Source organism: Gracilinanus agilis, chromosome 6 (genome assembly GCF_016433145.1).
Source record: "Gracilinanus agilis isolate LMUSP501 chromosome 6, AgileGrace, whole genome shotgun sequence".
Classification (NCBI taxonomy): Eukaryota; Metazoa; Chordata; class Mammalia; order Didelphimorphia; family Didelphidae; genus Gracilinanus; species Gracilinanus agilis.
In genome coordinates, this window is record NC_058135.1 from 142,714,915 (window position 1) to 142,729,340 (window position 14,426).

General features: G+C 33.9%; 1 pseudogene; it reads left to right on the forward strand.

The window, feature by feature from the left end:
- Positions 1–13,104: 13,104 nt before the first annotated feature.
- On the forward strand, positions 13,105–14,105 carry LOC123251175 (annotated as a pseudogene).
- Positions 14,106–14,426: the final 321 nt, after the last annotated feature.

The following is a 14,426-nucleotide window of genomic DNA, read 5'->3' on the forward strand; positions in this document are numbered from 1 at the left end:
ATAGGATATAGAATCATTGCAAACAAATGCAAAAGAGCAGAAATAATAAATGTAACCTTCTCAGATCATAATGCAATAAAAATAATAATTAGTAAGGGATCCTGGACAGGCAAATCAAAAACCAATTGGAAATTAAATAATATGATTCTCCAAAACCAAATTGTCAAAGAAAAAATCATAGAAACAATCAACAATTTCATTGAAGAGAATGACAATGATGAGACATCCTACCAAACTCTGTGGGATGCAGCCAAGGCAGTACTCAGGGGGAAATTTATACACTTGAATGCCTATATTAACAAATGAAGGAGGGCAGAGATTAATGAATTGGGCATGCAACTCAAAAAAATTAGAAAGCGAACAAATAAAAAACCCCGAGATGAAAACTAAATTAGAAATACTAAAAATTAAGGGAGAAATTTATAAAATCGAAAGTAAAAGAACAAGCTATTGAATTAATAAATAAGACTAGAAGCTGGTATTTTGAAAAAAACAGATGAAATAGACAAAGTACTGCTCAATCTAATAAGAAAAAGAAAAGAAGAAAACCAAATTGACAGTATTAAAGATGAAAAGGGAGACCTCACCTCTAATGAAGGGGAAATTAAGGCAATCATTAAAAACTATTTAGCCCAAATATATGGCAACAAATATAACAATTTAGGAGATATGGATGAATATCTACAAAAATATAAATTGCCTAGATTAACAGCAGAAGAAATAGAATACCTAAATATTCCCATTCAGAAATAGAAATTGAACAAGCCATCAAAGAACTCTCTAAGAAAAAATCACCAGGACCTGATGGATTCACAAGTGAATTCTATCAGACATTCAAAGAGCAACTAATCCCAATACTATACAAATTATTTGATATGATAAGCAAAGAAGGAGTCCTACCAAATTCCTTTTATGACACAAATATGGTACTGATTCCAAAGCCCGGTAGACCAAAAACAGAAAAAGAAAACTATAGACAAATCTCCCTAATGAACATAGATGCAAAAATCTTAAATAGAATATTAGCAAAGAGACTCCAGCAAGTAATTAAGAAGATCATCCACCATGATCAGGTGGGATTTATACCAGGAATGCAAGGATGGTTCAACATTAGGAAAACCATCCACATAATTGACCATATCAACAGTTTAACTAACAAAAATCACATGATTATCTCAATAGATGCTGAAAAATCCTTTGACAAAATACAGCATCCATTCCTATTGAAAACATTGAAAAGTATAGGAATAGAAGGACCCTTCCTAAAAATAATAAACATTATATACCTAAAACCATCAACAAGCATTATATGCAATGGGGATAAATTAGAAGCCTTCCCAATAAGATCAGGAGTGAAACAAGGATGCCCATTATCACCTCTATTATTCAACATAGTACTAGAAACACTAGCAGTAGCAATTAGAGAAAAAAAAGAAATTGAAGGTATCAAAATAAGCAATGAGGAGACTAAGCTATCACTCTTTGCAGATGATATGATGGCCTACTTAAAAAATCCTAGAGAATCAACTAAGAAGCTGATAGAAATAATCAACAACTTTAGCAAAGTTGCAGGATACAAAATAAATGCACATAAATCATCAGCATTTCTATATATTTTCAATACATTAGAGCAGCAAGAGGTAGAAAGAGAAACACCATTTAAAATCACCCTAGACAATATAAAATACTTGGGAATCTATCTACCAAAACAAACACAGCAATTATATGAAAAGGACTACAAAACACTTTCCAAAAAAATAAAACTGGATCTCAACAATTGGAAAACCATTAATTGTTCATGGGTAGGATTAGCTAACATAATAAAAATGAACATTCTACCCAAATTAATTTACCTATTTAGTGTCATGCCTATCAAATTACCAAAAAACTTCTTTACTGAATTAGGAAAAATTATAAAAAAGTTCATTTGGAATAACAAAAGATCAAGAATATCAAGGGAAATAATGAAAAATAATATGAAGGAAGGGGGCCTAGCAGTACCAGATATTAAACTTAACTATAAAGCAGCAGTCATCAAAACAATATGGTACTGGCTAAGAGATAGAAGGGAGGATCAGTGGAATAGACTTGGGGTTAATGATGTCAACAAGTCAGTGTATGATAAACCCAAGTAGCCCAACTTTTGGGACATGAATCCACTATTTGACAAAAACTGCTGGGAAATTTGGAAAACAATATGGGAGATATTAGGTTTAGATCAACATCTCACACCCTGCACCAAGATAAATTCAGAATGGGTGAATGACCTGAATATAAAGAGGGAAACTATAAATAAGTTAAGTGAACACAAAATAGTATACCTGTCAGATCTCTGGGAAAGGAAAGATTTTAAAACCAAGCAAGAGTTAGAGAAAATTACAAAATGTAAATTAAATGATTTTGATTATATTAAGCTAAAAAGCTTTTGTACAAACAAAAATAATGTAGTCAAAATCATAAGGGAAACAATAAATTGGGAAAAAATCTTTATAACAAAAATCTCTGACAGGGGTCTAATTACTCAAATATACAAGGAGTTAAATCAATTGTATAAAAAAATCAAGCCATTCCCCAATTGAAAAATGGGCAAGAGACATGAATAGGCAATTCTCAGGTAAAGAAATCAAAAGTATCAATAAGCACATGAGAAAGGGTTCTAAATCTCTAATAATTAGAGAAATGCAAATCAAAACAACTCTGAGGTATCACCTCACACCTAGCAGACTGGCTAAAATGTAAGAAGGGGGAGTAATGAATGCTGGAGGGGATGTGGCAAAACTGGGATATGAATGCATTGCTGGTGGAGCTGTGAACTGATCCAACCATTCTGGCTGGCAATTTGGAATCATGTTCAAAGGGCTATAAAAGAATGCCTGCCCTTTGATCCAGCCATACCATTGTTGTGTTTGTACCCCAAAGAGATCATAGATAAACAGACTTGTACGAAAATATTTATAGGTTCGCTTTTTGTAGTGGCAAAGAACTGGAAAGGGAGGGTATGCCCTACAATTGGGGAATGGCTGAACAAACTGTGGTATATGCGGGTGATGGAATATTATTGTGCTAAAAGGAATAATAAACTGGAGGAGTTCCAGGTGAACTGGAAAGACCTCCAGGAACTGATGCAAAGTGAAAGGAGCAGAGCCAGAAGAACATTGTACACAGAGACTGATATTCTGTGGTAAAATCGAATGTAATGGACTTCTTTACCAGCAACAATGCAATGACACAAGACAGCTATGAGGGATTTATGGAAAAGAACACTACCCACATTCAAAGGAAGGACTGCAGGAGAGGAAACATAGAAGAAAAACAGTTGTTTGAATGCATGGTCTGAGGCAGTCATGATTGGGGATGTGGACTAGAAACTACCACACCAATGCAAGTAACAACAATATGGAAATAGGCCCTGAACAAGGACACATGTTACAACCAGTGGAAATGTGCTTCGGGCATGGGTGGGGGGAGAGCAGGTGATGAAGGGGAAAGTAGGGGCATAAAGTATGTAAACAGGTTAAAAATGAATATTAATAAATGTTTTAAAAAAAAGAAATTGTCAATATAATCCAGCCCATGATCAAGTTTCTATTCAATTCTAGATCTTGCTCTTATTTAATCACCAATCTTTTCAAGATTTATGTCGTGTCCTGGCCTGGTTTCCTGACTTTAAGTAAAAACAAAATAAAAACTGTCCTTTGCTCATATCTCTTCTATGATCTTTCCTCAGTTTCTGGGTTCTTTTTGCCCAGAATTATCCCCCTTTAAAGACTGTCACTTCTTTTCTTTGGAGAGTTCTTTCTGGGACCTCCATTTTGAAAAAGATCCACAGACAACTTTCATTATTATACTCACTCTTTTGCTCAATTCTGGACTTTAAATTCTTTCGTCCAGAGTAGGTATCTTCTTCCCTCCCCCTTACTTCTTTCTAACTCCCTTGTTATGTTGTCTTCCTCTATAAGAATATAAATTCCTTATTGGCAGGGCTCCTTTTTTTGCTTGTATTTGTTCCTCCTATGTTTATGACAGTGACCAGCAAGTAGTAAGCATCTAATAAACATTTTCTTCATTCCATTGTACTAACTCACTGATCTGTCTATCCATCTGTATGCCATGGTGTGGAAAGACATTAATATTCATAATATATTCTATGGAGAAGTATTCTGTGATCATGAATAGTTTACAACACATTATAATATGGAATTATACAGAATACATGACATAAAGGCTTATTTCATGCAAGAAATGTAAGAAATGAATGTAGGAAAAAATTTGAGTAAGCCCCAAAACAACCAAAAAATCAGTCCACTTTTACTACTACTATCCATGGAATATAGTAGATCCCTTTTGTGATTTTTATGTGAGGCTAGTCATAAAACTGTATGAGATAGTTTACACATATAATGAATTCATGAACTTAAAATATTTACAAATTACTTATCTCTCAAGTCTTTGGGCATTGAAGTTTAATCAACATTACTCTCTTCATTTTAGGATATAGCATGGTTACTTTTCCTTCTGAAATTTCACAATTATACCATATATCTTTCCTTGCCCTGAAGGCACTTAAGAAATGGACAGTCACTGTACTGACAAATACGTAATACATAACAACAAAATTTTGGCAGGAACCATCAGAACTGATTGTAAAGGAAGAATGCTTGAGGCTTATTGGCTGATGTAAAAATCTAGATTGAAAATCCGCCCTTCCATTTCCTGTGGCCTGCTAAGAGCACCAGTCTATAGGAGTTTGAAATGATTTAACTTTTTTTCCCTGGGTGTAATGTTAAGGTTTTTTTTTAATTCATTGGGAAACTTAGGGTACTGTCAAGCAAATAATTTATGAATCAGGTCCAAGTGTTAATCCAAGCTTTAATATTTTTAATTAATTAACCTTGGCTATAGAGGCTATAAACTGCAGAGCAAGGGATTATTGGGTGACTTATCTGAGAATAAAACAAATCCATTTCTTGAACAAAATATCTTTTAAAATGGTTGCCTAAAACTGACTAAAGCTATGGAGCATGTTGATATAAAAATCACCATCAAAAGCCATTTAATTATTATAAGAATCTAAGAAATACTTGGAAAAATATCATAAACTTTCTGTATTCTGAGATTAATTCCCATGTTTATAAATCCATATTTATTATACTATTTTGAGAGTGAATGAATGTTTTTGCAAAGTAGAGAAGATATTGCTTTCTTAATAGAGAGGATATTTATTTGGTTGGGCTACATTTAACTATTTTCTCATCTTTTCTTGAAAAAGATTAAAGGCCCAGTGGAAATGCATTTTATGAATTTAAATTAGTAGAGAAAATTAAGAGCAGCTTTATTATTGGCAAAGTTAAAAAAATCTCTCTACTGAAAGCTTTCATCTAAGCTACAATAGAAAGCAGAATCAATATTAATGTGTAAATTTAACACACAAGAATACAGTACCAGAATAGGTGATCTCCAGAAGGAATATTTGTAACATTTTAGAATGGAAGATTTTCCTAGTTACAGCAAATAGGACCACCCTGCATAAAAGATCTGAAAATATTCCTTTGTGGTCTGAAATAGTTTCCCTTTTTCCTATGATACTGAGATGGAAGAATAAATCTAATCAATACTTTCATCTTCTACAGGTCCAAGCTACACACTGTTTCTTGACCAGATACCAGCAATGGTACAAGGATTGATGATGCACATATAAAAACAATCAGTGAAGTTCAAAATTGAAAGTTTAGATGATTAAACTCATGCAATACTGAAGCAGTTCTGAAAGATATATTCAGAATTATTAATCATCATTTTGTTGATTGTTTTAAGAAGACATAAGAATTGAATTACAACGGTAAAACCCATGTTTTCATCTAGGATCACTAACTGAGTATTAAGGCCATGGAACATTGGGAATAAGGAGGGCAGTTATAAGAAATAAGTCATCAGAAATTTGGTGAGGATCTTACAACATAAAAACAAGAGTACCATTCTTATTCATATTTTCCTGGAGCATTACACCTACAAAGGGAAATAGTGTGATATAAGGAACACTAGACTTAATGTCGGAAGATTTCAGATTAAATTCAACTCTGCTGTTTGCTAGCTTTCTCATTACACTCATTTGAGTTCTCTGAAGCCTTAATTTATTTATCTAGTAAATGTGTTTCATGGTCTGGATGTGCCTTTGCAAGCCTTTCAAAATCACCTGTCCAAACTGCATATTCAAGCTACCTGTTAGGTCCCCACCTGCACCCCATTGCCCCATACATAGTGGAGGGAGGAAGTGCTGGCATTCAGCTGCTGGGCTGAGGGGTGGGGCATGTGAAAAATGTCCCTGGCTCTATGGACAGGAGGAATGGAGAAGTCTCTTCTGGCATGTCATACCTACACCTACACAGGTCTAGATTATGTTTAATATCCATTCACAGGGTTGATGGGAACAACAAAAGAGAAATTGCTTGTAAAGTACTTACCACAGTACCTGCTACCTAGTAGGCACTTGGTAAATATTTGTTTCCTTCCTTTTCTCCTTTCCCTTTCTAAGACTAAGGCTATGATGGTATGAATAATTATGTTTTTCAATCTTTCCTGAAAATTTAACTGTGGCATGTCTAAAGACAATAGGAAGATATCCACTGATTGATAGATCAATATTGTGATCTGCATGCATGGAAAACCTAAAATCCATTATGATTATTATTTTCTAATTTAAAAAAAGCAAATTTTCAGACTGCTACTTATGTATATTTAAAACTCATAAAAGGTCAAGATGGTATACACATAAAGGAAAACAACTGGTGGGCAGCATAATAATGAACATAATGACCGCATAGCAGCACCGAAATTGCTATATCAGGTTCATGCTTACTATTCCTTTTTATTATAAATTAATATTAATATAGTACCTTTATATGACCATTTGAATCAGATCTATCACTCCGTAAAAGGCTTTGCTTGAAGCTCCTTATCGGATGCACTCTATTTATTACTCTGAGATTAATGTCTGTCCTACAAATCATTTAGAAACAAAGAAGTACATTTGCCATTGCCTTACAAAGTTATGAACAAAACCTTTTAAATATGATACTCAGAAGAATGTCAACATTAGTACAAAGATGATATATGCTATGTAGAGATGAATATACTGAGCCAGATAGCTTTAACACCCTCAAAGAAGCTTAATATGATTCAGAGATTTCTCCAGAAATGTTTGGATGACACCTGTGTACTTAACAACTACTCAGGGATTATTAGAAGAAAGAAAAGCAGGTCAGCAGCTGGCACATTATAAAAAAGTTAGCAATGGTATTCATGAATACTGTTTTTGAATTACTTATTTATTAGGAGAGACCTTTCAATAAATCTCTTGCTATTTGGAAGAAATGGTAAGCAATTAATGGTTTGAAAATAAATCTGATAAACAATGAAGTCTGCAATATGAACCACAGTGCCTTGGACAAGCTTTATTGTATAAGATATTAAAAGAAATTTAATTATGTTTTTCATAACATAATGATCTTTATCTTTCCCCTATAATTAATACACAACAGGACTATGCCTGAATTTAAGAAAACATTAGGGGATACTGTAGCTTAGATCAATCAAATACTGACAGTTGATTCTGAGCTGCTCTATAATGCAATTTCCACATTATTCAAAATGATAGTAGTTGAAATATTTTGTAAATGTACATTTTATGATATTAGAAATGTAAATTATATTAAGAATAGCTTACTGTGGGCAAAAATACTGTTTTTCTCAATTCATAAGAGATTATTAAGGCATGCACTCTGCTGTATTAGAAATATTTAAGGCATTAGGAAATTAATTCACTATACATTTGTTACAACTTTGTTATTACAGAATTGAACTCATCATAGATATCAAGTACTTCAGATATACTATTCTTTCCTGCTCCATATCAGGAAGGTATCATTCATATTAGAGTAATTGGCTCAATGTGATTCTTGAATCTATGTGTATTTGTCAGCCTGACTATTTCTTATTTCAGTGCTGTCAGAAATAATCATCTCAATGTCTCACATTCATGAAGGTACAAATTCAAGTGAGACTTGCCTTTTATGTGTCAAGAGTTGTACATACTCAAAATGTTCGATAGAATACTGCCAAATTGGCAAGGAAGCATTGGTCTGGGTATCAGAGTAACCACATTTGATTACTCTCAAAATTCTAATACTATAATAAATTGGAATAATTTACTCAGTTAAGAAGATAAAACATAGAAATTAGTTTTTTATTCTAATGAATATTAAGAAACATATGAGAATAAAATATGGACTTCCTAGAAGTGTGCACATTAGAGCTACAAAGATGTCTTTGTTTTTATGTTAGTTTCAAGATATTTTGAAGAAACTATTGAAGTTACACCAAATTCAAGTTATACCAAATTTGTGTGAATGCATTTTTGTGAGAAGGTTTAGAGGGATAAAAGGATAGTGGGTGAAATATTATCCCTTCATGAGACTTCAGGAATTCTAATAACTAGTTCATTATTTTCCAAATTGTGTGCCACTAAAACCTGGAGCATGGTTACTTACAAAAAACAACAGTTATATCTCAGCATCATAAAAATAGGTTGCAAGAAACTAGCATTTATAAAACAATTTAAATTGTCTTGGTTCTACTCTCACTCTAAATCAATTCGTGGAGGTCATTCAAGTTCACATGGAATTCCTCTAGTAGTTCATTATTCCTTTTAACACAATAGTATTCCATCACCAACAGATAACACAATTTGTTCAGCCATTCCTCAAATGAAGGGCATTCCTTCATTTTCCAATTTTTTGCCACCACAAAGAGCATGGCTATATATATTTTTGTACAAGTCTTTTTCCTTATTATCTCTTTGGGGTATAAACCCAGCAGTAGTATGGCTGGATCAAGAGGGCAGACAATCCTTTAACACTCTTTGGGCATAGTTCCAAATTGCTTTCCAGAATGGTTGGATCAATTCACAACTCCATCAGAAGTGCATTAATGACCCAATTTTGCCACCTCCCATCAAACATTTATTATTTTGCTTTGCTATCATATTAGCCAATCTGCTAGGTGTGAGGTACAATCTCAGAGTAATTTTGCTTTGCATTTCTCTGATTACAAGAGATTTAGAGCACTTTTCATGTGCTTATTGATAGTTTTGATTTCTTTATCTGAAAATTACCTATTCATGTCCCTTGCCCATTTACAAATTGGGTAATAGCTCGATTTTTTCATACAACTGATTTAATTCCTTATAAATTTGAGTAATTAGACCTTTCTTAGAGGTTTTTGTTATAAAGATTTCTTTTTCCTAATTTGTTGCTTCTCTTCTAATTTTTGTTGTATTGATTTTGTTTGTACAAAATCTTTTTTTTTAATTTAATGTAATCAAAATCATTCATTTTACATTTTGTAATATTCTTTATCTCTTGCTTGGTCTTAAAATCTTTCCTTTCCCATACATCTTCCAGATACACTATTCTATGCTCTCCTAACTTACTTATAGTTTCCTTCTCTACATTTAAGTAAATCACCCATTCTCAATTTATCTTGGTGTAGGGTATAAGATGTTAATCTAAACATAATCTCTCTGATACTATTTTCCACTATTCCCAGTGTTTTTTGTCAAATTTGTCACATAAGTTGATATTTTGGGGTTTATTGTACACTATCTTGCTGAGGTCATTTACCCCAAGACTATTCCACTGATCTTCCCTTCTGTCTCTTAGCCAGTAACATATTGTTTTAATGACCACTGCTTTATAGTACAGTTTGAGATCTGGTACTACTAGGCCACCATCCTTCACATTTATTCATTATTTCTCTTGATATTCTTGATCCTTTTTTCTTCCAAATTAGCTTTGTTATAATTTTTTCTAATTCAGTAAAAAAGTTTCTTTGTGGTTTAGTAAGTATGGCACTGAATAAATAAATTAATTTGTGTATGATTGTCATTTTTAATGTTAGTTTATCCAACCCATGAGCAATTTATGTTTTTCCAGTTCTTTAGATCTAGTTTCAATTGTGTGGAATGTGTTTTGTAGTTGTGTTCCTAAAATTCATATGTTTGTCTTGGCAAATAGATTTCTAAATAATTTATATTATCTAAGATTATTTTAAATGCAATTTCTCTTTCTAACACTTGCTGCTGAGATGGAAACATATAGTGTTGGAAACATATAGAAATATTGATGATTTATGTGGACTTACTTTCTATCTTGCAACTTTGCTAAAGTTATTGATTATTTCCACTGGCTTTTTAGTTGATTCGCTAGGATTCTTTAAGTAGACCATCATATCATCTGCAAAGAGTGATAGTTTAGTCTCCTCATTGCCTATTTTAATAACTTCAATTTCTTTTTCTTCTCTGACTGCTACTGCTTGTGCTTCTAGTAAAATGTTAAATAATAGATATGATAATGGACATCCTTGTTTCACTCATGATCATATTGGGAAGGCTTCTAACTTATCCCCATTGCAGATGATGCTTGCTGATGGTTTTAAATATATACTCTTTATTACTTTTAGGAAAGGCCCTTTTAGTCCAAAACTTTCTAGTGTTTTCAATAGGAATGAGTGTTGTTATTTTGTCAAAGACTTTTTCTACATCTATTAAGATGATCATGTGATTTCTGTTGGTCTGTGTGTTGATGTGGTCAATTATGTGAATGGTTTACCTAATGTTAAACCATCCTTGCATTCCTCATATAGATCCCACATGATCTTAGTGAATAATCCTTGTGATCACTTGCTGGAATATTTTTGTTAGTCTTCTATTTAAGATTTTTGCAACTATGTTCATTAAGGAGATTGGTCTATAGTTTTCTTTCTCTATTTTTGATCTGCCTGGTTTTAGAATCAGTACCATATTTTTTCATGAAAGGAATTTTGTAGAACTCCTTCTTTGCTTATTATGTCAGAGTTTTCATAGCATTGGGATTAGTTCTTTGAATGTTTGATAGAATTTACTTGTGAATCCATCAGGCTGTGGGGATTTTTTCTTAGGGAGTTCTTTGATGGTTTGTTCAATTTCTTTTTTCTGAAATGAGATTTTTTTTATCTATACTCTTTCTTCTTCTCTTAATCTAGGCAATTTATATTTTTGTAAATAATCATCCATATTACCTAGATTGCCATATTTATTGCATTATAATTGGGTGAAATAGTTCTAAATAATAACCTTAATTTCCTCATCATTAGAGGTGACATTGAACTTTTCATCTTTGATAATATTAATTTGGTTTTCTTCTTTTCTTTTTTTATTAGATTAACCAGCACTTTATCTTTTACTTGTTTTCTTCAAAGTACCAGCTTCTAGTCTCATTTATTAATTCAATTACTCTTTAAATTTCAATTTTATTAATTTCACCTTTAATTTTTAGAATTCCTAATTTTTAACTGAGGATTTTTCATTTGTTCTCTTTCTAGTTTTTTAATTTGTATACCCAATTCATTGACCTCTTCTATCCCTGATTTGTTAATATATGCACTCAGGGATATAAATTTTCCCCTGAGTACTGCTTTGATTACATCCAATAGATTTTGATATGATGTCTCATCATTGACATTCTCTTCAAAGAAACTATTAATTATCTCTATGATTTGTTCTTTAACTAACCAATTTTGGAGAATCATATTATTTAATTTCCAATTAATTTTTGATTTGCCTCTTCATGTGCCCTTATTAATTATTATTTTATTGCATTATGATCTGAAAATGTTGTATTTATTATTTCTGCTCTTTTGCATTTGTTTGCCATGTTTTTATTCCCTAGTACATGGACAATCTTTATGAAAGTACCATGTATTGCTGAAAAGGAGTATTCCTTTTTGTCTCTATTTATTTTTTCCACATATTTATTAACTCTGATTTTTCTAAGATTTCATTCATATCTCTTACTTCTTTCATATATATTTTTGATGGGTTTATCTAGATCTGATAGAAGAAGGTTCAGGTCTCCCACTAGTATAGTTTTATTATCTAATTCCTCTTGAGGTCCACCTATTTCTCCTTTAGAAATTTGAATGCTATACCATTTGGTGCATACATGATGAGTACTGATATGTCCTCATTGTCTATACTTCCTTTTATCATGATGTATTTGCCTTCCCTATCTCTTTTAACTGGATCTATTTTTACTTTAGTTTTGTCAGATACCATGATTGTGACTCCAGCCTTCTTTTTCTAATTTGATATCCAATAGATTGTGCTCCACCGTTTTACCTTAACTCTGTGTGTATCTACCTGTCTCATGTGGGTTTCTTATAGATAACATATGTTAGGATTTTTGTTTATAATGCACTCTGCTATTTGTATCTGTTTTATGGCTTACTTCATCCTAGTCACATTCAGAATTAATGATTACCACCTGTATATTCCCCATCATTTTGATTTCCTTACCTAGATTTGCCCTTCCCTCTTTCACTCTTGACTTCTAGACCTATGTTTTGCTTTTAATCAGTCCCTCTAATCCCTACCCTTATTTTACTTCCTTTCCCACTCCCTCCTTTCTTAATCCCCTCTTATTTTTCTTTATGGTCTATCAAATTCTCTCCTCCCTCTCTTTCCCTCCCTTTTTGTACTGTCTGCCCCATTCCCCCCCTTGGTTTTTCCCTCTCAACTTCCCTCTAGGATAGTATAAAATTTGACACCCCTCAATGGATCTAGATGCTCTTCCCTCTCAGAATTGATTACACTGAGGGAAAGATTTAAGTATCACCTATCAGCACTCTCCTTCTTATAATAGTATTTATATTATATATATTAAATATATATATACATATATATATAAATATATATTATAATAGTATTCTTCCCTTCCCCCTGCCATGTGCATCTTTATGTAGTATAATTCACCCTATTTTTCTTATTATTTCAAATTTTTCTTGTTGCCATATACTGTCTCCTCCCCTTTCTTTTTTTACATATCATCTTAAACCACTTAGTACTCCAACCACTGTCTATCAATACAGTTTTTGAGAGTTACAAATGATTTTTCCTTTTAGGATATAAACAATTTGACCTTACTGAAGCCCTTAAAAATTCTTTTAGGCTCTCAGTTCTTCTCGTAAACTAAGTGCTAGGATCCTCTGCTGCAGTCTCATCCCTTAGAGAAGATGATGAAGGTCAGAGTCAATGGATTTGGCCATATTGGACGTCTGGTGACCAGGGAAGCATTCATTCAACTGCAGTGGAGTAGAAGGTGTGGACAACAATGACCCCTTCATTGGTCTCAACTACATGGTTTTCATGTCCCGATATGGTTCCATCCATGGCAAGTTCAAGGACACTGTAAAGGCAGAGAATGGAAAGCTGGTGATCAATGGAAAAGCCATTACCATCTTCCAGGAGGGGGATCCCACCAACATTAAATGGGGAGATGCTGGAGTACATTGTGTAAATCACTGTTGTCTTTACCACCATGGAAAAGGCCAGGGCTCATTTGAAGGGAGGAACCAAGCAAGTCAGTATCTCTGCCCCGTCTGCTGATGCCCCAATGTTTATGATTTGGGTGACCCATGAGAAATACGATAATTCCCTCAAGATCCTCAGGAACACCTCCTGCACTACCAACTGCTTGGCCTCCTTGGCAAAGGTCATTCATTATAACTTCAGTATTGTGGAAGGACTCATGACCACAGTCCATGCCATTACTGCTACCCAGAAGACAGTAGATGGCCCCTCTGGAAAGCTGTGGCGTGATGGCCATGGGGTTGCCCAGAATAAAATCCCTGCTTCCACTGGTTCTGCCAAGGCTGTAGGCAAGGTCATACCTGAGCTGAATGGGAAGATCACAGGAATGGCCTTCCATGTTCCTACTTCCAATGTGTCCATGGTGGATCTGACTTGCCAACTGGAGAAAGCTGCCAAATATGATGACATTAAGAAGGTGGTGAAGCAAGCTGCAGAGGGATCTTTGAATGGCATCTTGAGCTACACAGAGGACCAGGTTGTATCCTGTGACTTTAACAGTGTCACCCACTCTTCTACCTTCAATGCTAGTGCTGGCATTGCCCTCAACAATCATTTTGTCAAGCTCATGTCTTGGTATGACAATGAGTACAGTTACAACCATTGTGTAGTAGATCTCATGATGTGCATGGCCTCCAAGGAGTAAAGTGGAAAGACATGGATCTTCATCTCCAGCCAAAAAAAGTGTAGTTTGTATGTGGGTGAGTATTGATGGTAAATTTGTGTGTATCTGGATGGCCCCCTTGTTAGCTTTAAATGGGCCAGATCAGCTATTCACTCACCCACACCCCAGGGAAGACTTATGAGGGAATAAACTCAAAAAGGTTCCCAACTGGAAAAGCTATAGTGGGGATGCTGAAGGAAGGTGTTGGGGCTCAGTTGTGACCCTAATGGGTTAGATCCTACCCTTAGAGCCAGCACTATGGAGAGAAGGCTCCCCATTCCCAAGTCCTAGCTTTGACTTTCA